This window comes from Acanthochromis polyacanthus, chromosome 1, assembly GCF_021347895.1.
Source record: "Acanthochromis polyacanthus isolate Apoly-LR-REF ecotype Palm Island chromosome 1, KAUST_Apoly_ChrSc, whole genome shotgun sequence".
Taxonomy (NCBI): domain Eukaryota; kingdom Metazoa; phylum Chordata; class Actinopteri; family Pomacentridae; genus Acanthochromis; species Acanthochromis polyacanthus.
The window spans coordinates 9,637,890-9,653,495 of record NC_067113.1 but is presented as its reverse complement, the minus strand read 5'-3'; the positions used below and the strand labels follow the sequence as shown (position 1 = coordinate 9,653,495).

The 15,606-nt window shown below is 43.3% G+C and overlaps 1 protein-coding gene across 1 annotated transcript in view; it reads left to right on the top strand.

Moving 5' to 3' along the window:
• The window catches only part of LOC110951688 (disheveled-associated activator of morphogenesis 2), a 115,189-nt gene that overhangs the window by 20,389 nt on the left and 79,194 nt on the right, over window positions 1-15,606 (top strand).

Sequence of the window (15,606 nt, the reverse complement as noted above, 5' to 3'; positions counted from 1 at the left end):
GCCATTAGTATTCTCTGTCAGCCTCAGTTCTCCCTTTTACAATTCACACACCTGGATTCACTGTGGCTCAAACACAGCTACGAGAAGTCATGCATTGTAGAACAAGTATGGTTTTCATGAGGAGGACTTTGTACTTTGAATCTCATATTTCTAAAACCTGGAACAGTTGTGGCAAAATAGTTCATCACAATATTATAAAATGATTGCACTGTGAGATTAAGTTATGATAAAAACAGTTGCAGTCGGACAGTGGTGGCCTTCACGTTCAGAGATCAAGGGATTACATCACTGGTTAGCATGATGAAGCTGTCATGAGTCAGTCAGTGGAAAGCTGGACCATTGTCCAGCATGACGGCCTTTAGCTGGCACACGTCCAGGCAGACACTGGAGTTACTGTGGGAGCAGGCTGCTGGCTAACCTCTGACCCTGCCCAGTCTGCCTCCGACACAAAAGAACCATTCAGATGCCCAGTACTTTTTGCAAACCCCAGAAAAAAGCAGTCAGTGCAAATGCTTGGTAATCCTGTTGAAAAACCTGTTTACCCGAAGCTGAGGTTGGTAAAAGCACATGCAGTGTCACATTTGTCATGGAGGAGAGGAAAGCGTTAAGGTGAATGTTTATCGTAGAGGTAGAAGGTAAGAGTTTATACAGGAGGTGTGTTAAGAGCAGGAAAGAGTGTCACCACTGGAGAACAGTGACTACAATTAGATTTATGGTCTGGTGTTTTACTGTGATTAGGCTACTTTCTATGCGGCGCCTTTTTAAAGATGGATAGTGTAGTGTTCCCTGCTATCATGATTTATAGTTTACATACAATTGGACCACGTATAAAAATGTGCTCTCATGTTTATGCTGTCAAGAGTTCAAGCTTTGTGCAGCAGCGGTATTTTTCTCAGTGGCAATTTGTCTCTGCGCGGGCGTGAAAGAAATGGTTGTGTGCAAAGTGCTGTCATAAGGAATTCCTCTCTTAAACAAAACAAACTTAAATGAGAGCTGCCTGGTCAAAAGAAACCCTAAATAATACATTAAGGAACAACGCGTCGTAAAACATGACCGTTTGCCATGTTAGCTCTGGCAGCTGCTGGTTTAGAGGAGGACTCTCGCCACTTCTCTCCTATGACAACTCTGGAAAGACTCCTTCAGATGCCGATATGTGCACTATTAAACACTCCTATTAAACACTCCTTTACAGCCTCTCCTCCAGCTGTTATCAGCTTTGACTGCTCCTGCACATGAGAAGCCTGAAGGAGAAAGTGTGGTTTATGAGACCACCTTGGGTGACCCACTTCTCTTTGTCCAATATTCCATTTACCTTTTGTCCAACATCCTACCAAATGCCAAGCTCCCATTTTACTGCTGGCTCTGGCTAAATTTAGCACTTGTTAGCCAGATGGCGATTGTTCCTGCAATATGGTCCACAGTTTTGTTTGAGATATTTCTGCATGGAGTGCTCAGTGGAGTCCTTCTTCTACTTTCTTAGGAGGGTTCAGACAGCAGCTCAAGCTTCATCCAGCTGATTGAAAAGTGACTGGCAGGTTGTCTGGCGCTACGTAGATCTCTGCAGAGGAAAACATCCGACCTCTAGCTTGACATCCACTGCAGCTAGTTTGTCAGTCATGACATTTGCCTTTCACTGTGGGTAAACACCAACCTCGCTTGCGTTTAAAGGAATTACCCAGGGGGCAAAGCGAGGTTACCGAAGCCAAGTCTGTAAAAGCCACGATCTGCGGTCACCTCCTTGGAACGCTAAGTGACGATGTGGAGTTGCCTCTTATTTTCGTACTTTCTGCAAAATGCGTGCCGTCTAAGACGAGTGAAAACAAACATAAGCCCTCAGAAAAGGAAAGGAGAGCAGATGGATTCATGGTTTTGTTGGATTCTTTCCACCCTTTTTTGGGGGGGCATTGTGTTTATCACAGCATGCCAAGCCCACTCCATTTGTGTCAATTACCAGGCTGTGATGGACGATACAGGAGTAGCTGAAACGCTCTCAGCTTGACGGCAGCTGGTTCCTCAGGGATTCTTCTCATGTTCTGGGATGGAGAAGTTACCCTAGAGAGAAAGTAGAAGTGATGCTGCAGTGCAAGAAAAAAGCAAGAGGGCCAGTGGACATCATGTAGATAAGCTGGCTCTGTCTCAGAGTCGGCTTAATGGATGCGTCCCCAGGGCTCGCTCAGGAATGCACCCAGGCATTACCGCCACTAACTTGGTGTCATCTGTCTTCTGTCCCTAGAGAAAGATGACAAACACACTCCCTCTTTCTCTGTTCTGTGGCATAGCAGTGGCTCCAATGTATTCTTGTGAGAGTGTAAATGCTAATTTCGCCAAGAATGGATGGTGGTTTTGACATTTGGGTTCTGCTTTATAAGCTTTGTGACACAGATTTTTCTTTTTTTTTAACAAAAGTGCACTGGTAGTTTTACAGAGCTGTTGCGTAGAAGATACAAAGAGTAATTTGGAAATGTGTTTATTTTTTACTGTGATGATTGCTCAAAACATATTTACAGTGCAGTGTCATATAGAGGCTAAATATGGCGCCAAGCAATCAAAACACTGAATCTGGACATTGGGAGTCCATTAATTAACTGTTACCATTTCACATCATTCCTGTACATATGAGTCAGGAGAGACTTCCTCCGTGTTCCAGTAAGTTCACAAGACATGTTATCTTCCATCGTGATCACTGATAAACAGAAAATAACCTGACAATGTCTGTGACCTCTGGCAGTCGTGTGAATAAGTGTATCTACACTCTCCAAGGGGTCATTATCCTAGAACAGGGGTGTCAAACATGCAGCCCGCGGACCGAAAGCGGCCCACCAGAGTGGTCATTTTGTTTCTGTTTTTTGTCGTTTTGTGTTTGCTTTTTGTCACATTTGTGGGGTCTTTTTCTTATTTTTGCCATTTTGTCTCGCAACCGGAGGGTTGCGGTTCGATCCCCCGGCCCGTCATGCTCATGTCAAGGTGTCCTTGAGCAAGACACCTAACCCCTAATTGCTCCTGATGGGTCGTGGTTAGCTTCCGCCATCAGTGTATGAATGTGTGTGTGAATGGGTGAATGTGTGTGCTCCAGGGGCGCTGTATCGCGGCTGACCCTGCGCTCTGACCCCCCCAGATGGGGGGATATGCAAAAATCAGAATTTCCCCTCATGGGATTAATAAGGGATATAAAAATTTTTTTAAAAATTTAAAAATTGGGTTTCGTTTTATTCATTGTTTTTTTTTTTTTGTCTCTTTTTGATCTCGCTTGTCCAATTTTTGTCATTTTGTGTCTTGTTTTTGTTGGTTTTTTTGTCTGACTTTTGTTGTTTTGATTCTAAAATAAAATTTTGTATTGCTCAGGTCCAGATGACTAAATGTTCTGTTCCTTTGTAGACACTCTGTGATCTGGAAGTTGTAATGTGGAAATGATAAACTGAGGCTGAATGTTGATGAAATTGAACTTATTTTTCTTAAGAAATGTCAGGTTGTTCATGATGTTTTGCAAAAAGATAATTCCTTTACAAGTGAACAATTTCAGAATTGTACTTTTTTGAACTAAAACAAAGGAGAAAAATTAGGAGTTGTGGTTATTTATAGGTTACTATGCTGTGATTGTACTGGTCAGGTCCACTGGAGATCAGATTGGGCTGAATGTTGAATCTGGACTAAAATGAGTTTGACACCCCTGCCCTGGAAACATGGAAAATTGAGTTGTTGTTTTTTTTTTTTTTTATCATGTGCTGATACTTAAACTTAATCAAACACTTAACGAAGACAAAAAGAAGTGAAAAATTAATACTGTGAGAATGGTCCAAGACAGGACTTAACTGGATGAAAGTCTCCTGACTTTGAAAGTGGAAAATTGAAGCTCCGCTGTTATAAAATGAGGTGATAATGGAGCACTCTTAAATAAAGAGAAAAAGGAAAAAAAAACGCTGCAATCTCCTGATCCCCAAGACATTTTTGATTTTGCCCTTCACAATTTGGTCAGCAGCTTTATTTTGCTATAATATATTTCTGTTATATATGCAAAGCTGAAGCCAGTGTTCTAGACAAGACATGACAGCCTGTGTAGCAGACAGCAGTCGAGAGAAAGATAAGATGAACTCAGTTCACATGTGACCCTTGTCTTCAGAGCATGGGGCGGTGATATTGATTAGTCAGTTTTGATCAAGAAGACTGTCAATGATTGAGGTTGAGATATAGGCATGTTTGCCAACCAAATATGGCCAATGAGAGCGGTTGATAGTTTTAGAATTCACATATTCTGTCTCTTTTGTTCCTGGCAGAGGGTGGGGAGGTAAGGAATGATGACCTGACCAGTGCAGGGGGGAGTCTTGGTTATCTTGCCACTGATGTCTGAACTCACTGACCCCTCATATTATCACAGCAGCATACTTGGACTCCACTTCACAGCATCGTCTGTGGCGTGGTGCTCCAGCTGACCCAACCCCTCCTGATACACACACACACACACACACACACACACACACACACACACACACACACACACACACACACACACACACACACACACACACACACACACATTACTTCTGGCTGAGCTAATAGTGTGAACTTGACAAGCTAGCAGAGCTTTGTATAATCAAGCACACTATCTCACCTTCTTCTCAATGACCACTGATTGGATCACAGGGAAATCCTGTTCCTGTGTGTCACCGGGGTGATTTGTAATAGATATTTGGCATGGGTTTGTGTGTGCCTGTGTGTGCTCTATGCATGTGTTAATGATGAGACGACTCCACAGGAAAGAAGGTTTCCTCTGGGCGTTGTGTGTGATATCCCTCCATCCACAACCTTTTTTTTTGTCTACTCAGTGAGGGAATGCATTGGGTGGAGCTGGGATTGCGGATAGGGGTGGGAAGAACAGGCCACCAAGGGTCATTTCCTTTCATCTTGCTCTTTCCCTTGGCCTCACACAGCCTTCACGCACACATGCACACGCACACTGTACATACATGCATTTACATTCACAGAAAATCCATCACCTTCTAGCTGACATTCACATGGATGCTGTCATATGGTGGAGCTGGAATTTAGAAGGGCAGGGGAGGGGAGACGAGTGATCTAAAGACAGAGAGGGAGAGAGAGCAGGAGAGGGAGGGAGGGAGGAGGAGAGAGAGCGGGGACAATGTCAACAGCTCAGCTCCCAGCACAGTCAGCTGAAATCCAGAGCTCAGCTCAGAAGCTCAGAGAGGGGAGCAGACAAAACGCAGCAGCTTCGGTCAAACCCAGCAAAGGCATGGAATTTGGCCATGAAGTTCACATTTTGAACACCGGAAAGAGGTTTCTGAAACCAGAGAATGCAGGAATGCTCTAAACATCTCTTCTAATCTTGCTTTGTGGAGAGGCTCTCTGTTTTTTTTTTTTTTTTTTTTGCATTGCTAGGGACGCAACACGGGGACAATTCATCTGTTAGTGCAGCCTGTCTGAAGCGGGTAAGTTGAAGATATTTGATCTTGATACTGATACTTGTAACCCTTCCTGGTTGTTGTAATAGCTCCACCGTAGAGCTGCTCCTCTGGTAGCAGACTTCACACACAACAGGCTGCAGATGTTTAAGTGTAAACCCACTTTGTCTTTGCTCTGCATCCTGCTGCTCAGTCCAGCCAGGAAAACACAGACTACTGCAGCCAATAAAATAAACATTAAGCCAGAATGCTAAGCAAAAAAAAAAAAAGAGATGGTGGGCAACAAGGACTCCTGTTCCCTCATGATAAAGTTTCCACATTTTGTGTTGTTGTGATTGGAGGGCAGGGCAGTATTTTACAGTACTTTTTTCACTACAGTGGCTTTATAGGTCATAAACAGCAGCAGAAGCGGGGTTGTGAAATGTACGTGGTCTTCATGTTTGGCCTCTTTCTGACAGTGTGCTGACAGCACGTCCTGCTGTACCCCCATGTGTACTGGTGCATTGTAATAGCAAGGTTTGGCTTATTAGTGATGGTCTTGGATTCAGTTTTAGCTGAGCTTCTTTTAGTTTTGAGCTATGGGATTTTATTTTTTTTCTGGAAAACGCTGCATGATTTCATGGATGATTTGGGGTTCAGTATTATTGCTGCTGGAGGAGAGAACTAGAGGAGATTGATGTCCACATTTGGTTTAAACTGAAGAAGTTGTCATATGAGGTCTCAGATTTAACACACAGTTCAGGGAAATGTTTGGCATTTCAAAACCTGAAGGAGGATGAGACAGTGTCATATGTGATGGGTCCAGGCCTATTTTGGTTCCCAGACGAGAGCTGATCACACGTTCATCAATCACACAGTCAGTCCTTTGGTGCAAGTGCTAGCCTGGCATCCAGACATTCCATACATCTCCTCCCAGCAACAACTTAACCTGGTATGGAACTAGTCCCGTGTGTTCATACTGAGTTTTTAATATGTTATCCTTTCACTTTTCCCTCACGGGAAGCCAATACTCCATGGCACTTCAGACCAACATAAACACCCCGTCCTAATCTCCCAGCTTCCTCATCTGAAGAAATTGTAAAGCCTCCTTCTCCCTGTGGAAGCATTGCCTGTCCTGGCTAAAAGGCTGTCATCTTAGCTGTAAATCCTTTGCATGTCGAAAGCACAGCGATGAACGTCATGCACCAACCCTCCAAATTTCCAGGAAAATTGATTAGTGGTGCCTACTCAGGGTTTACCTAGCCACGTGGTTTACTGATGGAAAACAGATCAGTCAGCATTTGTGAACATTTTACTAGAGGCTGTGCTTTTTAAATGGCTGATGTGGGAGATAATGGCAATATGAAAAAGCATGGGACAAACATTATTCCTGCAACATTCAAGTAATTCATTCCTTTGAGTGGCTGTGTTTGAAGGCTGATGAACCAGAGGCAAAACTCATTTCTACAGTCAAAGGACCATGTGTGTTTTCTTTGATGTCTTTTTGCATTGTGAACAAGATAGTATCCATTTCCACCACATTAAAGGCTTACTCTCCAGCCTGCTGGAAATCCTCCTACATTCACGTGTGCCAGGGGGCAAGCACAGTGACAATGCTAAAAGATTCAGCATGTTGGGAGGGCATTAACGAAAGTTGAGGACTTACACATAGTGTACAGGCCCACCCTCTGCTGCCGTCAGCGCTCTCAGGGCTTTTCATATTTTATCGACCATTACGGATGCATGAACTGCTCTCTCAGGATTAGAGGGAGTGTGAGGGAGAGTGAGTAAGTGACGGCCAGCCTTTTATCGCTTCAGCCTTGCTGCCGACTTTCAGCTTGATGGCCTGCTCATTAGGATAGAGACCGAGAGGAAGAGAGAGGAGGTCTGTAAAGCTGCTTAAATGCAAACATCTGATCTGTTGGATTGGATCATTCATGTTGTGCTTACTGTGAAATAGTTACAGTGTGTGAACTGCAGGAGATTTTAGGAGAAAGGCTGCTGTTCGTCTCTCTCCTTCTCTGGAAGTCCCCACACCGGCTGTGTGTGTCAAATGGCACTATTGTATTTGTGCCAGTGACACACTTTCTGGGGCTCATGATGTGTAAGCATATCTCCTCTTTACAGTGCTTCAATTCAGTGCAGCATTACTCCAGGCTATTTTAAAAGATGCTGGTCACTTCAGAGGGCTGCCCCTATCTGCCTCGCTATAACTGTCCCGCGGAGCATTCCAGACATTACCCAGAAGGCCCATGTCCTCTATGTTGCAGCTGTTGACCTCTCACCCAGGCGAGATTAATAGCTATTCAGATTGTGGTACAAAGAATGACAAGTCAGACAACAGCAAGGTGACGCATCTCCTGAAAACTGCTGAGCTAACCAGTGAGTGTTGTCATTAGCATAAGTATGAATGGAAATTTATTGGTGAACAGTTGTGAGTTGTGTTTTTATTTCATTTAGAAGTTTAACAGTAGCCCCTTTCACCACTCAGAAGAGCTGCATCTTCTTAAAGCATCGGTGTAATTTGGTTGAGTACACCGTACTGATGGAAGCTGCTCATTTCCTCAGTCAGACGAGACTCTGGGGTGTTGAAGTTCAGCATCCTTTCCCTCTTGAGAGTCATGACAACCAGCTCTGAGATGGTACTTGGGCCAGTTTTTTTTCCTCACTTATAATAACATGTGTTTAGTTAGATGGGAAGCTCGTGACTGCGGCGCGTTCCTCCCAGATGAAATAAGAAAGTGATTTGACACGCGGGACAGCGCTTTGGGCATCGACAGAAAGGGATGCTGAGTATTGGATTTCATTCTGAGCCCTGTTAATATGTGGGAATGTTGGGCCATGTGGAATGTAGCGTGGCCGACTTTCTTCTCATTCCCAATATTAATAGCATAGTTATGCCAGTGATCCAGTCTATTTGATGAGCAGATACACTACTGTTCAAAAGTTTGGGGTCATTTAGAAATGTCCCTATTTTTGAAAGAAAAGTATCTTTTTTTTCAATGAAGATAACATGAAATGAATGATAAATCTAGTGTAGACATTGTTAATGTGGTAAATGACAATTTTATCTGGAAATGGCTGATTTTTAATGGAATATCTCTATAGGGGTACAGGGGAACATTTCCAGCAACCATCACTCCTGTGTTCTAATGCTACATTGTGTTAGCTAATGGTGTTGAAAGGCTCATTGATGATTAGAAAACCCTTGTGCAGTTATGTTAGCACATGGAAAAAAGTGGGAGGTTTCATGGAAAATATGAAATTTCCTGGGTGACCCAAGCTTTTGAACAGTAGTGTATGTACCTACTGGCCACTACAGAACCAGGCCAGCAGTATCCTGAACCAGCCTGAACCAGCAGTAACATCTGTAATGTTAGGACAACATGCGGCACTGGCTGGATTTTCTTGTGCAACATGTGGGTGAAATTTAGTGCTAAGCCGTCAGAGAAACGACATAAGCGAGGTGAAACAAAAATTCACTTTTACAAAAAGAACTTTCTCCCTCCCACGACTCCAGAGTGTTTTGCTGTAAATTTGTGCCCATCGTTTGTTAACTTCACCCAACTTGTCTGCTTCTCCAGGAGTTCTTGTCTCAACTTTGTTCAGGGAGCTCGTGTCTGTGGTTAGTGGCTTCTGTGAAGGGGTTTAACATGTTTATAATAATTTGCTTCAAACTGCAACTGTGCATGGTTGGGTGCTTGAGGGGCCCCATGCTGCTGTATGGAGCTCCTACATTTGTTCTGGTTAAAGCAACAAACTCCGTCTTAAAGCAGCGTTCTAACAACCCCCTGGCACTTCATGTGGTCTGCACTATTCTAAATGTTGCTTACACCAGGAAATGGCATTTTTTAATGAATCAAACTAAATGAAATGGCTATTAATGACATCCCTGGAGGATTGGAAAAATCTGCCCTCCACCCCCCGCCCCTCTTTTTCCAGTGGTTTAACTGAGGCATTTCTGCTTTATGGGTGAGGTGGGTTACTGTGCCTCATGGTCCTGTTAAATCCAACAGTGCTTATATGTTTGTTTTCAATGAGGCCATAAGCCAATAAGACCTCTGAGAATTCTCAAATGTTGGCTGTTAAAGAGTTTATTCTGTGACGCTGACAGACTGCCACGCTGAGATGGTTGAGGTCAGGATTTAAGAAATGCTGTGGACTGATAGGTAAAAATATGGCACAATATGGACATTGCAGACAGTTTGAAGAGCTAGAGCAACCAGTTTGTAGCAGTTGAATGTCCTCTGAGAGAATAACAGCAGTAGATACAGAATTTGACCATTGCCATTTTCTTGAGAGGAAGATCTGTGTGCTTCCTATACATGAGTAACCACTGTGCAAACATGAGGCAAATGCATAATTACTCTGTCCTTGAATTGGCTGTCTGACAAAAGCTGTTGGTAAACAAAAGAAAATGAAAAATGCCTCTCTGTGTAAATGTGATTACATTTGCCTTGGAGACTGTCTGGCAATATTTAAGCAACACTATTAACCACAAGCTATTAAAGTAATTAATAATAATTGTGGTTGTGGGTAATTTAAGTGGAGGTACTTTCTGCATTGGCTCTATACCAGTGTTTCCCCTCCTATATGACCAACAAGGCGGGCCGCCTTGCTGGTATAGGCCACCACCTCATTACAATTTTGCCAACATTGCCGCCTCACTGGTCTGCGCCAAAAAAAAAAAGCTAAATATTAGAAAGCATTGACACATAAGTCCAGTATATTCGCCGCTGAAATCAACAAGCCAGAATGGCAGCCTTTTCTCGCTGTGGCTGAAGACAGCAAGGCACATCCCCATTGCGGACAAGAAGCGGCAGCGCTCCATGGTTTCGTTTTTTGGGGCTAAAAGCAGGTGTGTATCACAGAAATATGTCAAATTAAGTATCAAAACTATTCCATGTCATCAAAATAAAGTGAGCAACGCAGTGTAGGCATCGATCTCGCTTCCTTTACTGAGTTTGCTTACTGTTTTGTTGTCCGCGGCGATACGAATTGACAGTGACTGCAAAAATGGCTCCAGTTAAAACATTTAGGCACGACAAAACCCGTTCTCACGAACGAGACAAATGATTTCAAGGGAATATAAAGTTCCTAGTTTCTTTTGATAAAATGATTTATAGAGTGCCCGAAATTATATCATTCAATGGCAAAACAAATTCTGTAATTTCAGCGGTTCAGCGGCCCACGGGCGGGCCGTTTTGATATCTGCATAAGCATTTTTCAAAATAGAACAACACTGCCAACGCGATTATAGAAACACTATACACCCATGGAAAGCTTAGATTGATCAACATTAATCCCCACTTATATTTGATTTGCCTCATGTAATAAAGAGAGCATGTGTTCAAATTTGGTGTTTGTGTTTTCAAGAATGTTTACTTAAAGTCTTTAATTCAGCTGCCTGACACATATCACAGTGCAAAATTATGTATTCCAACTCAAGGTTAACAACTGGTATTCTAAAGAAGTTATTTCTTTGTTCAAAAAGGTAACAGTTTTGAAAACAGAACTAACTCCTTCAGAAAACCAGTTGTTAACCCAGAGTTGAAGTTTTCTTTCACATTTTTAAGTAAAATGAAGGTCATGACATAACCTTTTTATTATAAATAAAAATGATGTGGGAATTTGGTACCTAACATGTAGTTGTTTTTGGAAAAAAAAAGTAAAAGTCACCACTTGATTCCAGATTCAAGTCCTTTGTCATCTTTTTCAAATTTGTAATAAGAACTGATGTGGCATTTTGGAATGGCTTGTGGAAATCTGACCAGAATATAATAGACTGGACTAGTTGACATGTTTTGATGGCAAGGACAAGTGGATTTATATTTGTCATATTTTCTCCCTATCACTAATTTTTAGAAAAGAAACATGAACATTTTATTTAATTTAGTTTTTGGAAATGGCTACAAATACAACAAAATGTGCTCCAAATTGTGCCAGAATGCCCCATTTTGCATCTTGATTTTCAAAATTTTGAAAATCAAGGGCCAAGCAACACTATTCCACCACCTCACAGCCATTTCAACCCAGGGGAAACAGTGCTATACTGTATATTTGCCTCATGAAACCAACTTAACCACACTTCCTTAACATTGTTCTGCTGCTATTGTTGAAGCTTATTACACATGACCAGAAACATGAGGCCCTTATGAAACTCCATGTGCCCATAAAGCCCATTGTGATGTTGCTGCTGAAGTATCATTTCACTCGGAGGTTTCCTGGTGCATGTTTTGCCACTGACTCAGACAGTCTTGCCCCAGACTATGTCCTGGCGTCTGAAGGCACAGTTCCCAGTCCAACAGCTGAATAGGTTTTCAGCTGTCTGCTCCTTGCAGCTTCCTCTATCTGATTGCAGTGCTGAAAGGAAGTGATTGAGGAAAGCAAAGGAATGAAGGAGGTTTGGAGGAATAAGTAAAAAGGGAAGGGTGGGTTTCTGATCCTCTGATTTTGGCCACTTTAGCTGGAAGATGCATGCAGGCGTAAGAGCGCAGACAGTTCTTATCACGGTCTGCCTTAACATAGGGCGGTGAATTTGGTTTTGTTGTCCTATGAGCAGACAGCTGCTAGATTGTATTGCTGACAGGAAGTATTTGGAAAAGATCCATGGCATTATTTCTAAAACCGTTCTTTTCCTGCCCATTTCATTTTCCAGGCTAATCAAAGGGGCTAAGAATATTTTGGAGGGAGACCATGCTGTCATAGCTAAAAATACTCGTCCTCCTTCAGATCAGTTGCACATGGGCTTCAGTAGGACTGAGAGAGCCATCCCTCCCTGCAGTAGCCTACCCTGTCAGGCCCCAGAAAGGATTGTCCAAACCAAATCATCTGGCCCATTGTCCAGGTCCACATGAGAAAGCCACTCGGTATACAGACTCACATAAAAGCGCTGGCCTTCCAACATGAAATCCCCAGCAGAATGTGTGCTTTCAGAACAAGCGCAGGAATGCAGCGCATGCAAATGTAGCGTGAAATAATGGCAGCTCCTCCACTGTCAGCTCTGGTCATTTGTCAGCTGAGGCTGTAACTCTGCGAACCACGAAGATCTGCGCTGCAATAAACGGGTGATGTCATACCCTGGGAATGTGTGCGGCGTGCTTATAGCAGTGTGTCTCCAATGTACAGTGCATTCGTTATGTTTGTTATTTAGATCATGGGTGGATCTTGTCTGTTAGTCATGCCAGTTGTTTCAGATCAATCACATATCATTCCTACCCATATGTCTGACCACCCATGGTACTAAACCCCTGTAATTGAGGAAGTGCTGCATGAATAAGATGACTTTAATCTTCGTTGTGAGAACGAACAAACAATGTGTGTTGTGGTGGAGGTGGGGGCTGCTTGCCTGCATGTTGCTCTAATGTAACTGATTAGCCCTACAGTGTGGCCTCTGACTCTAACAGGATAAGATGTATGATGTTTCATGGACTCCCCAAGGCAGAAACGTGACCGTGGGTGGGCCACAGTTCCGATGAGATCCATGGGAGAATGAATTTTCAGTGTCCCAGGTGATTTGGCTCGCAGCCAGTTGTTTTGGAATGGGGAGAAAAGAACTGAGGGGTAGGTCCATTAGTCATTGAACAGACAGGCAGACAGCAGAAAGGGAGGGCAGGGCATGTTGGAGAGGGCATGTCTGGGGCAACCACAGCCAAAGAGTGGCATGGCTCCAATGTGTTCAATGGCTGGGTTGAATAGTAACTTCATGTCAAATTAATGAGTGTGAGTGGTTCACTTCCACGTCAAAAGACACATGCAGTTTCCACATAGTAGTAGTAAACCATGACTACCCACAAATATGGGGACAGGAAGACATGCAAGTACAACACAAATAAGATCTTTAGTGCGTGTTCACCCTTCATGCTAACATGTTGGGTTGACTTTGGTCTAACATTTGATCTTCATTATCCAGAAATCCCATGCCATGCCAGGACTTCACTACAAGCCCACAGGATGTTCATATTTGCCAGTGAGACAGCTTTTTGACTCACACGACTGTTGGGTTTGTGATTTTCATTTCTGCTACCATTTCAAGAAAGAATGTGAATCTAGAAATGATCAAGAAATTCTGGAGTATTGGATACAAATTTCTTTACATGTCAAACCCCATTTTTGATCCTGATTATGGGTTCTGAATTTTTTGAGCAAAAGCATTTAAATGAATTTACTTTCTGAAACTGCCTTTACACAGAACTCTTCACAGCTACTGGAAGAATCTGACTTTCTTATCTAGACTTCCAATTGCGCACATCACATAACATTCAACCATGAGCTTTATGCTGCCATGATGGCCAACCGGCTGCTTTTTGGTAACAAGAAGTGAAAAGAAACTGACTAAGCCATGCTTTCTACCTCCTAGAAGGTGATTTATATCATTTCCATTGACGCACTAAGAACTACATAATTTAAAAGAAATGCACTTGCTGCTCCATGGTATTCATAGGTGTCACCACATCAACAAGGACCAAAATGTCAAGGGCTGTGGTTGTCTGGTTTTGGTTTGACAGTGGTGTGCCTACTCTTGCCATGTGCGTGCTTGCAGTTTAACAAAACAATGCCAGCTCCCTAATCTGCACTGCATCTTGTTCCTGCCTGTGCCAGCGTGGCACATCTCCCCCATCTCTGGTGCTTACATAAGGCTGCCTGTGCCCTCCTCCATGGCCCAGCACCCCAGAGGAATGGTCCTCATTTGTGGGACCCAGAGACAATGAGTGTGCACAGGCTTGCCTCTGATCTTTTATTCAGTGCCTCTTTAAAATATGCTCAGTGTTTCTGTCTTGCCTTTGCCTGTTCTACTGTTTGTTTCTCTCAGTTGTATTCTCTTTGACTTCCATTGTCTCCCTCGCTGTAACTACAATTCTACAATTTCATTTAGCAGACGCTTTTGTCCAAAGCGACGTAAACACAAGCAAGAATTCAGAGATAGGGAAAAACCTGTAGTAAGTGCAAAAAGTGCTTCAAGTGCGATTGGTCAAAGGTGTTGGAGTCAAGTTGCAGAAGAATTGGCAAGCACCCCCCCCCCCCCCCCCCCCCCTTTTTTTAAATTTGTCAGCGCTAAATAAATGCTGGGGTTTGGACCACCTTACTCATTCTACCCCTAAGGTGGAGTCAGATTAAATGCCTAGGTGTTCTCTGAACAACTGAGTCTTCAATTGTCTCTTAAAAGTAGAAAGGGACTCAGCAGAATGCACAGAGTTTGGTCATTTGTTCCACCATTTAGGAACAACAACTGCATCAGTTGGTAAAAAAAAAAATTAGACTTGAATCCATTCATCCATTTGTTTATTACAAGGATGGTGACAAGTGTAGAAGCAAAGTAATGTGGAAGAAGAAGGGATGAATGTCAGAGAACGGAGGAGGAGATGCAGGAGCCCTCTGCTGCAGCTGCTGTTTGAAGTGTAAAAGATGGACTAGGAGAGAAAGTGAGAAAATGATGCAGCTTTTTTTCCAATATTTGGATGGAAAATTCTGTAGGATTTTGTGTCTGGTACTGAGAACGTTGTGTTGTGTGGCAGATGTTGAGCAGAGAATTGAAATTACGCAGGCACAGATGTTTGAAGGACTGATCTCTCCATAGATACACACCTCTTCTTTTGCCTTTTGCCTGCACACACACACACACACACACACACACACACACACACACACACACACACACACACACACACACACACACACACACACACACACACACACACACACACAATCCCACACCAGTAGCAGCAGCAGCCTGTCTCTCCTCACTGCCGCCCCCTACTCCTCCTCCTCCACTGACCTACTTCCTGGCGCTGGGGATGAGGCGATGAGGTAGTGGGCTGAATGAGAAGTGGCAGCGGTATCTTCCATCATCCCTGTCTCCCTCCCTCATCTCTTTCTCATCTCTCTGTCTCGCTCTCTCTGCTCAGCTGCTCTCCAGACCCTTCAAACACAGAGCAGCCAGCAGGCTTCTCTCTCTGCTTCAGGGCTCTGGGTGCCTGAGTGTGCAAATGCTGCATGTGTGGATGTGCTTCCAGCTGAATCTTGAGTGGGTGTGTCTGAATTTTGAAACATGCGAGTGTATGGCTGTGTGTGCAGTGATATGCACTGTAAGCAAAACTGTGTCTGTTTTAACACTTTCTACTGACATGGGTGTGTGTGTGCTTAGAAATTCTTATAAGTCAAGGTGTCAGCGATGATAAATCTCGATGCACCTATTCTTGCATCGGCCGTTTTG